Here is a 15,861-nt window from a genome sequence, read left to right on the forward strand (position 1 = left end):
GGAAAAATTAGAGGCATTTTTATAATTTTTCCAATAATATTATTGGAAATATCATTATGCTGACACTTGAGCTTTGGTGGTGAAGAAACTAGAAATGGTTAAAGCATATGTTCCTTTTAAAATCACATTCTATTCTGATTGCTAAAATCTTATCTCAATTTTTTACATGTCAGGTAATTCATGACATTACCACTTAAAACTACTTTTATAATGTTATTCTTACTAGATGTGATAATCAAAATCTGCTTCATCTGGGCTGGGGTTGTGGCTCAGCGGTAGAGTGCTCACCTGGCATGTGCGAGGCCCTGGGTTTGATCCTCAGCAACACATATAAATAAAATAAAGGTATTGTGTCAACTACAACTAAAAAATATTTTTTTAAAAAAACTCTGCTTCATCAAAGAAACTGAAACAATTTAGAAAGAAAGGTAATATCAATAGCAACAAAAAATTTAGACAGACCCACCTTGCTAGGAAAAAAGAAAAGAAATGCTAAATAAAACCATAATGAGATACCCAAATTGACAGCAAGTTTTAAAATAATTCAAGTTCAGAAAAAAAGGATATTTTCCTTGCACAGAAGTATAAATCAGTACAACCTTAAAATTTTATGTACATAGCCCAAATCCAATAAACTCAGGAAGGGGAAAAAAGATGGTCAGATATGAATACTTCTTGATTTCTTCTTTCTTATACTTTCCAGATTTTCTACATATATAAAATATTTTCCTTTCATAATTAAAATGATGCATAGTCAGATTACAAACACAGTGAGGCACTTTTGCACATCCACCAGAATGGATAAAACAAAAAGAAATAATATTAATGTTGGTAATGATGGGGGACTCCTGAACTTATTTTATTTGTTTTTGGTAATGGGGATTTAATCCAGGGGTCTTTCACCACTGGGCTACATCCCCAGTCCCCTTTTTTTACTTTACTTATTTTTTTTTATTTTGAGACAGAGTCTCACTAATTTATTTAGGGCCTTGTTATATTGCTATATTGCTGAGTTTGGCCTTGAACTTGTTGTTGTCCTGTCTCAGTCTCCCGAGTTACTAGGATTATAGGCATGTGCCACTATGCCAACCGCCCCTAGAATTCTTTTTTTTTTAATATTTACTTTTTACTTATAGATGGACACACGTCTTTATTTTATTTTCATGTGGTGCTGAGGATCGAACCCAGGGCCTCACGCACGGTAGGCGAGCGATCTACCTCTGAGCCAGAACCCCAGCCCAGCCCTTAGAATTCTTGACCATTAGTTATAGGTGTATAAATTGGTTCAACTACTTTGGAAACCCCTCTGATAGTTATTTACTAAACTAAACCTAGACCTACCAGCAATTTCATTTCTAAGTCTATACTCAGCAGAAATAAGTGCACACATCCACCAAAAGACTTGCGCAAGAATGCTCACCACATGCTCACACAGGTTTATTTGTGATAAAAACTTTAAACAATTCAAATGTCTGATGAAAAGAATAGATAAGTCTGGTACATTCAGTCAAAAACAATCCTGCAAAACAGAAGAAGGAATTCTGAATATGTGTAACAAAGGAATGAGTTTCACAAACATGTTACAACAAAGAAGCCAAAGGCAAGAGTGCATATGGGGGGACTGGGGTTGTGGCTCAGTGGTAGAGCCTTACCTAGCATGTGTGAAGCACTGGGTTCAATTCTCAGCACCACATAAAAATATATAAAATAAAGGTCCATTGACAACAACAACAACAACAAAAAATTAAAACAACAAAAGAGTACATACTGGTGGTTCTTTTAAATTAAGTTCAAGAACAGACAAAAGGGAGCTGGGGTTGTGGCTCAGTGGTAGAGCACTTACCTGGTGTGTCAAAGCACTGGGTTTGATCCTCAGCATCACGTAAAAATAAATAAACAAAATAAAGGTATTGTGTCCATCTACAACTAAAAACACTAAAAAAAAAAAAAATACCAACAGAAGTATTCATTAGCGAAGGTAATGGTGGTCATCACTGAGGGGTGGGTGAGCCTTAAGTGAAAGAGATAGCAGGGGACTCTGGTTGCAGTGTTAGAAATGTTCTGTTTTGGTTCAGACTGGCTACTTGGGCGTTCACATATGCAAAAGTTTATTAACTTTATTTTAAGTGTATGCACTTCATGAAAGTTATTCCTCAGCAGAAAGAGGAATTATGAGACGTATTTACTCCCCCCACACATACTGGAGATTGAGTCCTGCCCGTGTGCATGTGATAGGCAAGAGCTCTATCACTGAAATACACCTTCATCCATTTTTAAATTCATTCATTCTTCTAAGAATTCTGTATTCGATGCTTCAGGGAAAAGGGGGCACATCTGAACACACTGAAAAAAAAAAAAAATCTTGCTGGCTTATATACTTTCAAAGTCTAGGCCCTGTGGAAAACAGGAAGGAGTTTGGCAATCAGTCGGTCAGGGCAGGGCTCTCCATTCCCCACACGGAAGAGAGAGGGGAGGGGAATGTGTGCAGAGTGCCCTTCACCCTCACACCAACATCTGGCTGCTCAGGGACAGAATCAGAAATCCCAGATACGTCTGGGGGATTGTTGGGGTGAAGGGCAAGAATTGCAGAGAAAAATTGGTTGGTGATGTGCTCAGACCAGGAGCCCAGTATAGAGGCCCCAGGGGGCCCAGGGGGTCTAGCCTGTGAGAAATCCAAAAGGGCCTAAGGAGCCCCATAGAGTTTCCTCAGCACAGAGGGCAGCTCAGAGGGCCACAGGAGCAACAGACGGTTTTCCCAGAGGATGTGGAGGTTTGGAGAAGAGTCACCAGCCTTGAAGAAGGCTCTGGGATGGGAACACAGCACAAGCTGTAGCAGCACCTGGGGCTCCAGCGGGGATGGTGACTGGAGTGTGATGTGATAGCAGGCACATTGGGACAAGCTGGGAGTGTTACCAGAATAAGGAAAGAATCAGGTTTATTAAAGGGCAGCCCTGAAGAAGTTGGTGGAGCTATTGTTCTCAAAGCTTCATCTTCCAGAACTCAAGGGCACAGAGGGTTTTTCTTTAGAGGGAGAGGAGGTACATGGAGACAAGGGACAGGATGATACATGTTGAGCATGGTTTTCATCATCCAGAGCATGTCTCTCCTTTGTTTTTTTGTGTGTTTTTCTCTGACCTGAGTGCCACATCACAGTGGACCTTGACCTCCTGCGGACTAGTTCCTGCATTTTCTTAAAATAGACATGATTTTTCTACAAGTTAAAGCTCACAGCAATGTACTTGCTTTGGTGTGTGTGGTGCTGGGGATGGACTCAGGGGCCCATGAATGCTGGGCAAGTGCTCTGCCACTAAGCACATCCTCAGCCCCGTGGTGTTCATGCTTTGTGTTAGTTGATGCGTGAAGACTGAGAAGGGCTGGTACAAAGGTCGCCAGATGTCTGGGATCTATGAAATCTAAAGAAAGTTTATATAGCACTTATCTTAACCATTGGGATGCAGCTTCTCTTTTGAATGTAGAATCCTGGCCAAAGGGTTGGGGTATAAACCTGTGAAAAGATTAGAGAAGCCTGGCCTGGTAACGGTCACACACCTGTAATCCCAGCTACTCCAGAGGCTGAGGCAGGAGGATCGAAAGTTCAAGGCCAGCCTGGGTATTAATAAAACCCTGTCTCAAAATAAAAAATATGAAGGGGTGAGGGTGTAGCTCAGTGGTAAAACATCCCCGGTTCAATCCCCAGTACCAAATAACAAAAACAAAACAAAAACCCTGTCTCAAAATAAAAAGCGCTGGAGGTGTTACTCTGTGGTAGGGTGCCTATGTAGCATGCTAGAGGCCCTGGGTTCAATTCCCAGTACTATGGTGGGGGAAAATAATGAGATACAATTATAGGGAAAATGTGTGATGAGGACTACATGCACAGAATAATTACATGTGTGCATGCATTAAAAACTGGAAGATTGCCATTCTGACTGGAGAGAGATGGAATCTCAATGTAGTTTTGATTAAAAGCAACAATAAATGTTGGCAAGGATGTGGGGGGAAAAGTACACTTATACATTGCTGGTGGGACTACAGATTGGTACAACCACTATGGAAAACAGTATGGAGATTCCTAATAAAACTTGTAATAAAATCACCATTTGACCCAGTTACCCCACTCCTCATCATATACTCAAAGGACTTAAAATCAGCATACTAGAGTGATGCAGCCACATCAATGCTTATAGCAGCTCAATTTGTAAACTATGGAACCAACCTAGATGCCCTTCAGTAGATGAATGGATAAACTTTAGTATATATAAACAATGGAATATTACTCAGCCTTAAAGAAGAATGAAATTATGGCATTTGCTGGTAAATAAATGGAACTGGAGAATATTAAGCTAAAAAAAGTAAAATAAGCCAATCTCAAAGAACCAAAGGCCAGATGTTTTCTCTGATATGCAGATGCTAATTCACAATGGGGGGGGTAAGAATAGAGGAATTTTGGACTAGACAGAGGGGAATAAAGGTTGGGGTATGGGGGTAGGAATGATAGTGGAATGAATTGGACATTATTACCCTTTGTGCATATATGAGTATGTGACCTGTGTAACTCTATATCATGTAAAACCAGACAAATGAGAAGTTATATTCCATTTATGTATGATGTGTCAAAATTCATTCTACTGCCAGGCGCAGTGGGGCACACCTGTAATCCCAGTGGTTTAGGAGGCTAAGTGAGGCAGGAGGATCTTGAGTTCAAAGCCAGCCTCAGCAATGGCGAGGCATTAAGCAACTCAGTGAGACCCTGACTCTAAATAAAATACAAAATAGGGCTGGGTATGTGGCTCAGTGGTTGGGTGTCCCTGAGTTCAATCCCAGTACCCCCCCAAAAAAAATGCATTCTACTGACATGTATAACTAATTAGAACAAATAAATATATTTTAAGGGGCTGGGGTTGTGGCTTAGTGGTAGAGCACTTGACTAGCACATGCAAGGCCCTGGGTTCGATCCTCAGCACCACATGAAAATAAATAAATAGAATAAAGGTATTGTGTCCAACTACAACTAAGAAAATATTTTATTTATTCACTTTTTTTAATGTGGTGCTGAGGATCAAACCCAGGGTCTCCCACATGGGGGGTGAGCACTCTACCGCTGAGCCACATCCCCAGCCCTAAAAAAATATTTTTAAAAATATATATGTATATTTAAAACTGGAAGAAAATATGAATCATCTATAATAAATAAGCTTTGTAGGAGAAAAATCAAGTTTTAAAAAATCCAGTTAATAATGATCAATTGAGCTGCTAGGCTGCATACTTAAAGCCTGTAACACAAAGCTAAAGAATACAGCCCTGTTGTAATCCTAGCGGCTCATCCAGAACATACATGATACTTAATTTTACATCAACTTGTGTGGGCCAAGGCACCTATTTGATCAAACATTATTCTAGATATTTCTGTAAGCATCTATGAATTTCTTGCTTAGACTTGGGTCCCATACCCAAGATATCTCATTATTTGTGTGCAAATATTCCAAAATCTGAAAAACATTCTGAAATCTGAAACACTTCTCAAGCATTTTGGATAAAAAATTCTCAACTTATATGCATGTATGTATGTACATATTTACATGCACATTTGAGATTAACATTGAAATCAGCCGACTCTGAGTAAAGCAGATGATGCTCCAAAGCGTAGGGGGGCTTTGTCCAATTGGTTGAAGGTCTTCCTATGTAAAATATGGACTTTTCCAAGCAAGAAAGAATTCTGCCAGCAGACAGCCTTTGGTCAAACTGCAACTCTCTGTTCATATACAGATACACACAAACATACACAAGACACACATACATAATATGTATACACATAGAAGATAAGAATTCCTTATCCAGAAGTGTTTCCAATTTCAGATCTTTTTTTTTTCAGATTTTGGGATATTTGCATACATGTAACACAATCTTGGGTATGGGACCCAAGTCTAAACCTGAATTCATTTATGTTTCATATGCATTTCTTTTTTTTTTTTTAATTCATATGTGGTGCTGAGGATCGAACATAGCACCTCACATGCACTAGGCGGGTGTTTTACTGCTGAGCCACAACCCCAGTCCCTCATATGCATCTTATACACATAGGCTGAAGGTAATTTTGTGCAAAATTTTATGCATGAAACAAAATTTCACAATGTAGAATTTTCCGCTTATGGAGTTATGTCAGAGCTCAAAAACTTTCAGATTTTGGAGCATTTTGGATTTCAAATTTTAAGAGTAAGGGTATGCACACATGCGCACATGTGTGCGTGCACACACACACACAAACACACTCACACCTGTTGGTTCTGCTTCTCTGGACAACCCTGATTAATACACCCTACAAATACTCATCTCCCCTATTTATCCTCACTGAAGACCCTCCAGGTTAAAAGAAACCTTAACAAATTGCTGCACACACTTAGTTTGTAGCTGTTGTGAGTTCTTCCAAGAGAGCACAGACTGTCTACTCTGAAGAGGTAACAGTACAGCTACCGGCCTAACCAGCTGGTTGGAAATCCTGGCATTAGAGCCTAGAACCTGCCTTAAATCATTTCCAAAAGGAGACAGTAAGATATATTCACTAAATCTTCCCTATCCAACATGATTATTGATTTGTTGTTGCTGCTGCTGCTGGACATGGAACCCAGGGCCTCTCAAATGCCACCCAAGTGCTCTGTCGTGGAGCTATATCCCCAGCCCTTACATTGTAATTTTTAAAGAAAATCCCAGTGCATGGTAAGAGTCAAATTTAAACAGTGAAAAGCAATATCAAATGAAAAAAGAAACAATCCTAGTGAAAACTGATCAGAAGACAAAGGAGGCCCAAGACACTGCCTTTTTTTTTTTTTTGACTCCTGAAATGTCAAAAATAAATTTAAATAAATAAATACAAAGAGAATAATAAAAATAAAACTTTAGATGAATTTAAAAAAATTTTTTTGTAGTTATAAATGAATGGATGCCTTTATTTGTTTCATTTTTATGTGGTGCTAAAGATCAAACTCAGTGACTCATGCTAAGCAAGTGCTCTGCCACTGAGCTATAAAAGACCCAGCCCTAGATGAATTTTTTGATAAAAATTTTTGATGAAAATTTCAAACTTTTACATTAAGAAACAAACAAACAAGGATTGAACTCAGAGGCACTTGACCACTGAGCCACATCCCCAGCCCTATTTTGTATTTTATTTAGAGACAGGGTCTTACTGAGTTGCTTAGTGTCTCACTTTTGCTGAGGCTGGCTTTGAACTCTCAATCCTCCTGCCTCAGCCTCCTGAGTCGCTGGGATTATAGGCATATGCCACCGCTTCTGGCTTCACCCTGACTTTTAAAAACACACCCACAACTTAAGGTGCTACTTGTGAGAGAATTTGAAGACTTATAGGGGATGCAAAGTATCAGATATTGCAGGTGTTTGACTGTCAGACATCCTCGTCTTCCATCTCTGCACTGCTAGCCTGGCCTTCTTATTCTGTCCTAGGTTCTCTAAGCTGCTGCCCAACCCCACTCTGGCTATTTCCCATAGTCCCACAGCTCCCAGTTTCCACAGAGTGGCCCTACTAGTTTCCTTCTCATCTTTCCTAGTCAGTAATCCATAAAATGTGACCTTTGAACAATACACATTTGCATAAGATGGTCTGTTCATGTTAGTGGGTATCTTTCTAGTTCTTCTCCTTGCAGTTTATTAGTAGGCATATATATAGTTTTACATCATTATATGTACACATATAGTTCATTTTTCTAGCAGAATTGCAATAACGTGTATTTTTCTTCCTTACTATGAAATATTTGATATACAAGAAGAAGTAGACTAGGGGCTGGAGATATAGCTCAGTTGGTAGAGTGTCTGCCTCACATGCACAAGGCCCTGGGTTCAATCCCCAGCACCACACACAAGAAAATTAGCCTTAATAGATAGGTATAAAGTATAAAATTCACTAACAACTTTGTAATCAGCTAGTGGAAGGAATGAAACCTTATCTGCTCTCCAAAGTCCCCAGTGAGTTCTCATCATATCACTTTTTCCTGCCCAGGGGTGACCATGATCCTGAATTTGGTGTATATTGCTTCTGCACTTTCTTCTTATTAGTTGTATCAGGCAACACATATATTCCTAAACCAAATAACATTTATTCCTGTCTAGATTTGTGTTTTCCTCCAAAGAAGTACTGCTTATATTTTATTATGTTTCCTGGCATATTGGATGCAGTATAAATAGTATTTTGAAATTTTAACTTGCTGGGTATGAACATGTTGGTTTTGAAAAAATCAATTTCGGGTGTTGGGGACATTGCTCAGTGATAGAGCTCAGGAGGCCCTGGGTTCTAGTTCCAATACCACCAAAAACAACAACAACAAATTAACTTTTGAGTCAGAAGCACAGAAAAGCAAATCAAAATCAGAAAACTGGCATTGTTCCCTCATGCCTGTCTCTAATCCTCAGATTTGTTCATTTCACCAGTTGTCCCTGTGGAGTTAGTTCTCCATAGCAAAATGGTCCTGTTCAGGATCATGGACCACATTTACTTTTCACATTTCTTTTGTCAGTTTTGGTCTGGAACATTTCCTTTGTCTTTTCTTGACTTTCACCACCTTGACAATTTAGAAAATTAAAGGCCAATAGTTTTGAAGACTGTCCCACAGTTTTTGTGTGTCTCATGTTTCTTCATCACTGAATTCATATTATGGGCCTTAGACAGGAATATTGAAGAGATTCTGTCCATTGCCTCAGCACCCTATCATAGCCCATAATTTAGATTTGACCCATTAATGATGAGGTTCACTTAGATCACTTGACCAAGCTGGTTCAGCTAGAGTTCTCCACTGTAAGGTTACTCTCTCCCCATCATAATTAGTAAGTACTTTGTGTACATGGTAGAGGGCTTTATTTTTATTTGTTTGTGTACATGGTAGGGGGCTTTATTTTTTATTTGTTTGTTGATTGATTACAGCACAAGGAATGGGACCCAGGTCTTTGCACACGTTAGGCAAATGCTCTTTCACTGAGCTACATCCCTACTGTTCCCCCCAAGGGTACTGTAAAACCACGAAAATATCCTGTACTTTATCAAACCATGAATTTATTAACATTTATATTCATAGGAACTCCTGATTTCTTATTTTTTCAATGGAGTAATGCCTTGCTATCATGATTTATTTTGAAACTCAAGTTGTAGAGCTGGCTTCTGTGATATTTTGCCAAGTCCCTATCTTTCCTTGAGCATATCCTTATTTTCCACCTTGACATGATTTTCCAGGCTTATCTTATATTTTCCCTAATGTGAAGTAAGTCAGCCATTTTCCCAAGGAGGCCTGCTTACCATTTTTTTTTTCTGTAGAGAATGATATTTAGGAGGCAAGATCTGGATGCTAGGAGTCTTCATTATTAATGGTGTTATTATGAGTTGAATTATGTCCCCCTGAAACATGTTGAGATTCTAACTCCCATTCCCCTGCATGTGACATTATGGTAGTCCCCCCTTATCCACAGGGGATGTCTGAAACTATAGTCATAAACCCTGTACAGACTATGTCTTTCTTTCCCTATGCATATATAACAAAGTTTAATTCCTAAGTTAGGCACAGTAAGAGATTAATAACAATAATAACAAAACAATTATAATAATATATGATATTATAATAAAAACTGTGCAAATGTTCTTTCTTTCTCTCAAAATACCTTTGTGTGTGTGTGTGTGTGTGTGTGTGTGTGTGTGTGTGTGTAACTGGAGATTGAACCCAGGGCCTCACAAACACTCCACCACCGAGTTATATCCCCAACCCCTCAAAATATCTTACTATACTATACTCAGCCCTTTTTTTCTTGTGATGATGTGAGACGATCCTATGCCTTTTCGAGGAGATGAAATGAAGCAGTGTTACCTTACTACCTGAGTCACTTGAAGCTAGGTGTGGTGGGGGCGCACCTGTAGTCCCAGCTACTTGGGAGGCTGAGGCAGAAGGGTCACTTGAGCCCAGAGGTTTGGGGCCCGCCTGGGGAAACTTAGTGAGATCCTGTCTCTAAACAACAATAACAAAGAGTTACTTATATTATTTATTTCTAGAATTTCCCTTTTAATATTTTTGGACTGTGGTTAGCCAAGGATAACAGAATGCAGAAAGTCACACTGCTGCAGGTGTGGTGGCACATGTCTGTAATCCCAGCAGCTCAGGGGGCTGAGACAGAACAATTGTGAGTTCAAAGCCACTTAGTGAGGCCCTAAGCAACTTGGTGAGACTCTGTCTCTAAAGAAAGTATTAAAAAGGGCTGTGGATGTGGCTCAGTGGTTAGGCACACCTGTATTCAATCCCCAATGCCAGAAAGGAAAAAAGCAAGCCAGCCACACTGCTTATAGGAGGGTTTACTGTATTTGGAAATAGTGTTTTGTAATCAAGTAAAGATGAGGTCATACTGGATTAGGGTCAGCTGTAAATCCAGTGGATGGATCTCCTTATGAGAAGGTCATGGGAGGATACAGCGACATGAAACATCCGATGATGGAGGCAGAGATAGGAGTGATGCTGCTACAAGCCAAGAAACATCAAGGATTCTGGCAACACCAAAAGAAGCCAAGAAGACACAAGGAACATCATTCCCTAGAGCCTTCAGAGAGGGCATAGCCCCTGCCAGCACCTCAATTTCAGACTTAAGTCCTCCAGGACAATAAGAAAATAAATTTACTCAGGTTTTAAGCCACCCATGATACAGTGGCCGGGCGGGGGGGGGGACATGGAGGGATATTACTAAAGATTATGTGAATGTATGCACACCAACTTATTTTACCAGTATTTCTATCTCTATATACATTACCTCTATCTCTATACATTGAAGACCCTAAGTCTACATAGATGTGTTCAGTTCTAATGCAACACCAGAGTTCATTATAGTTTTTACCTTTCCATATCTGTAAATTCTATATCCCATAATGAGAAACCTGGCTCCCATCATTTGCCATCCATGTGTCCATGTATTTGATCCATCTTTCATGGGTGACAATCTCCACCACATCCTCCTTCACACAGCTTCTCTGTCTCACTCTGCCCATGCTCGGACCCTGGCCAGGTCATTCTGCCAGAGGGACATTCTCCTCAGAGCCTGGCCATCCCCATGTAGGTTCCCCTCCTTACCCTGCTCTGGTTCTCACACCCCAGGCCACACTGGACTGCTACATCCTGGTTTTTTAAAAACATTATCTAAATAATACACTGTGGAATTTTCTTCTGCAATCTGCATTTTCCACTCAAAATTATTCTTTTTTTTTAAATTGGTTCTTTTTAGTTTCACTCAACACTGTTTTAACAAACTTCATACATGTTGATGAAAAGAAGTTTAATTCATCTACGCGTTCAGTCGTGGGATACTTCATTACTCTGTATGGACATTCCATTGTTTGCAGGTTTTTGCTATGACATCTCTATCTAAATAATTGTCCCTTGGTGCACACACTGGCAGGAATTTTTCTAGGGCACATCCCTAGGGATGAATTCACTGCATTATAGGGTGTGTGCTTCATCACATATACTAGGTAATGCCAAAATGTTTCCCAAAATGGTCTGATTCTCTCACCAGCTGAGCTCAAGTAGAACTTCTATTGCTCAGCATCCTCAGCAAGACTTGATACACTTAGATTCTAAAAATGTTGCATGGTGTGAAGTAACAGTTCCCTTTGATTTCCATTGCCCTTGTTCTCCTTCCTGAGCATCTTTCCCCGTGTTTCCAGGACATGAAATACCTGTTGATGTCTCTCCCTTTTAAATCTTTTGTTAAGCCAATACCTTTTTATTGAGATTAATTATACTAAAAGTGACCTATTTTCCATGAATTTTAATATACCATTTAAATTTCAATGTGTCGCTTATCCTAACAGTTAACATAGCATTACGTTAATTTATCATTTGAAAATACCCATAAATTTAGTGTCACTTAAATATATTTTAAATATATCATTTAATAATCATTTGCATTGATATACTGCCATGAAAATGATTATGTAATCTGTGAATATTGGTACTATCATTTCATGTTTTCCAAGTTTGCATTATATTGCACAAGCAAGGATCTCACCATGTATTAATAAATGCAATAGTGAAAAGTATCTTTACCCTAGAAACGTTACAGAGAATGCTTCCAACATTCCCCATTAAGAATGATGTTTGAAGCCCAGCATGATGGTGCACTCCTGTAATCCCAGCGACTCAGGAGGCTGAGGCAGGAGAATCACATGTTCAGGGTCAGCCTTAGCAACTTAGTGAGACCTTGTTCTCAAGAAAAACGGGGGGGGGGGGGGAGGGCGGGCACTGGGGAGGTAGCTTAGTGGTAGAGTGTGCTGGGTTCAATCCCCAGTACAAAAAAACTAAATTAAAAAAAATAAAGATTCTTTCTATTTCTCCTGGCTAGAAGTTTTTGTTTGTTTTGAGATACTGTGGAGTTAAGCCAGGGCCTCATGCATGCTAAGCAAACGCTCTACCACTAAGCTACATCCCCAGCTCTTTTTAATTTTTACTTTGAGATAAGTCCTCACTAAGGAGTCTGGTCTCAAACTTGTAATCCTCCTGCCTCAGGCTCCTGAGCAGCTGGGATTCCAGGTGTGCACCACCACTCCCAGTGTGAGGAGGGTCTGGGGTTTGCTTTTGTTTTATAGTCATAAGTAGTCGCTGAGTTGTATCAAAGGGTCTTTCTGCAGCTCAGATGATCATATATTTTTCTCCTTTAATCTGTTAGTGAGGTAAATGTGGTAAATAATTATAACTGTAGGCTTTCCAATGTTAAACTACCTCATATTTCTGGGATAAATACAATTCACTCACACATGCTCACAGGCACAAATACCACTGAGGGACCACGTTCTACAAATACCCTTTATCTGAAAAGCAAGTGTCCCGTTTAAATTCTCATGTTCCTGCATTTATTTGAGGCATCGATTTTGCTGATTTATCAACATATTTAAGATTTTGAAAAAATAATTTTTATTTTATTTTTTTACATTATTTCAGCAGGAAGGTCAGTTGGATTTTGTAGATTCAACTTATTGTGAGAAAAGTGCAAATTCAATTTCCCTTATTTTCTAGAAGCACAGCCATGCATTAAAAAGTCTGTCTTAATAATGATAGGATATAGGCCTAGTATGTGAGGCACTGGGTTCAATCCTCAGCATCACATAAAAATAAAAAAACGTATAGTGCCCATCTATAACTAAAACTTAAAAAAAAATTAATGAGATATAGATATAATTTAGGAGGGGACTTTGAATTATCCATTCAACCATATTTTCAGAATCAAAATTTTCTAATATTTATCATTTCTAGATATTTATTATCTAGTAATTTTATTTATCATTACTAGATATATATTTATTGAAAACTATTCTTTTTAAAATTTTTTATTAACATATTTTTTTTAGTTGTAGGTGGACACAATGCCTTTATTTATTTTTTTTTAAGAGAGAGAATTTTTTTAAAATATTTATTTTTTTTAGTTTTCAGCGGACACAACATCTTTGTATGTGGTGCTGAGGATCGAACCCGGGCATGCCAGGCAAGCACGCTACCACTTGAGCCAAATCCCCAGCTCCTTTATTTTTATTTATTTATTTTTATGTAGTTCTGAGGACTGAACCCAGTGCCTCGCACATACTAGGCGAGCTTTTTTACCACTAAGCCACAACCCCAGCCCCTAAAACTTTATTTTTTTATTGTTTCTCTAATAATTTATATACTTTTCCCCTTCTAAACCCCAAATCTTTGTGCTACAATTTCTTCTTTTTCATACCAATTTTCTCTTCTCCTTGAGAATACTGGTTAAAATTGAAGTTTTTTGCTTTTTCCTGCACTAATCCTGTTGTGTAGGGGCTAGTTAGTTCAATCCTACATCTTATGCTAATTTGTCTGTCTAATGAATTTTTTCATTAGTCACTCCCAACAACTGGCATGGATTATCTCAGCAATTATTAATTTTCAATTTCTCTAAAGTAGGTCCCCACCTTCAATAGGACAGACTCCTATTGTCCACCAAGGACTAGATTCTGAGGAAGACAAAGCCCCTTTAATTTGACCCTGAATTATTTAATTAGATTCAGAACAGGCATAATAGGATATAGACTCATAGTGTTTCATATCGATAAACGTTCAGGTTTTATTACCTTCCACCTAAACCCGAGGGAAGGGGAAAAGGAAGAAAAGATGAAGGACCTAAATAACTTAGTGAGACCCTGTCTTTGTTCTCATATAGTAATAGCTATAGGTGCTTACAAAAAGACACATTTGTGAGTCTTTTGCAATCAGATGGGACCAGGTGACCAAGGTTTTGCCAATGAAATACAAGAAAAATGGATGTGTGGCATTTCCAATGGTGGGCTTTAAGACATTGGACATAGCTCCTTTTCCCTGCTTATCAGATGAGAGTTCCACATGACAGCTTTGCTTCAACAAAACAAATGACAGTGATCTAGGCAGAGCAACAACATGGAAGGAAACAGGTCTGACCTGACCATGTGGAGAGTGGCTCCCCCACTATTCTGAACCGTAATCAGGGAAATATACCTTTTCCAAAAGCCGCTGTGCCTCTGGGTTTGTTATAGAGATCAGGTTTCACTCTAATAGATTACACCCTTTTGTATGCCTTCAACTCCAGCCCAGACATGCCAGTGAGAGTTCTCAGGTGACAAAAATCCTATATCAACACCATATCTACTCTGAGAGAAACCTGAGCATTGAGACTACACCCATTTCCTCTGCATGTTGTTTTTTCTCTTGAAAAACATTATTCATTTTCTTATTTATGTTTGCCCTTCTCAGAATATTCCTAAAATGATTATGGAACTAAAACCTGGTGGACTTCTTGGCTATGGGTTTTCTCTTCCTACCCAGACTCCAGGAAGTTATTCAGTAAATAAAACACACAGTTAATACGAGTGCAATATATACATTAAAAAATCAGTTGGATGCAGTGGTGCACACCTGTAATCCCAGTAGCTTGGGATGCTGAGGCAGGAGGATCACAAGTTAAAAGCCAGCCTCAGCAACTTAGGAAGGCCCTAAGCAACTTAGCGAGATCTTGTCTCAAAATAAAATATAAAAGGGGATGGGAATGTGGCTCAGTGGTTAAGCATCCCTGGGCTCAAATCCCTGGTACCAATAAAGTAAAATAAAAGTTGTCTGGTTATAATGACCTAACAAAATAGCCAAGTCAGCACTGTGCTCTTTTCCAATTTTTTTTTTTAAGAGTTGTTTTAGGAAATATTCTCCAGATTGTGCTTCACATCAAGAAAAATGTAGGGCATGTTGACAATGGTGGCAGGCTAGAATCCAGACATAATAAAAATGAACTGGATGCTCATTTTACCAATTTAAAAAAATAGTAGAAAGCCATCTCTTACCAATGACAGGGTGCCACAAACCAGCACACTAGTATGTACGAAATAGTATGTACGAAATACCATTAAGTTGATCAAACCAATTGAATGCACTTGTGGCAAAGAAATGGAAATGCAAAAATTGTCATAGACGGGTATGCAGTCAGGCTCAAAAAGCCCCCCAAGCCTGTGCCACTCCTGTTCCCATTTGCATTTTATTTCATTGCTTGTATGTGTCAGAGAACACAGTCCAGAGTAAGGCTGAGGACCCAGCTGTCCTGCACACGGGTGAGCAGAAGCCATGTGATGGCAGATCTTCTATCTTGATCTTTTCTTCCTTTTTCTCTTCCCTCGGGTTTAGGTGGAAGGAAATAAAACCTGAATGTTTGTTGATACGAAACACTATGTGAGTCTATATCTTATTATGTCTGTTCTGAATCTAATAAAATAATTCAGGGTCAAAATGAAGGGCCTCGCCTTCTCAGAATCTGTGTTAACTCTATACTTCAAATACCCTTTGGATTTGCACACTT

This window comes from Spermophilus citellus, assembly GCF_964194105.1.
Source record: "Spermophilus citellus genome assembly, chromosome: 17".
Taxonomy (NCBI): domain Eukaryota; kingdom Metazoa; phylum Chordata; class Mammalia; order Rodentia; family Sciuridae; genus Spermophilus; species Spermophilus citellus.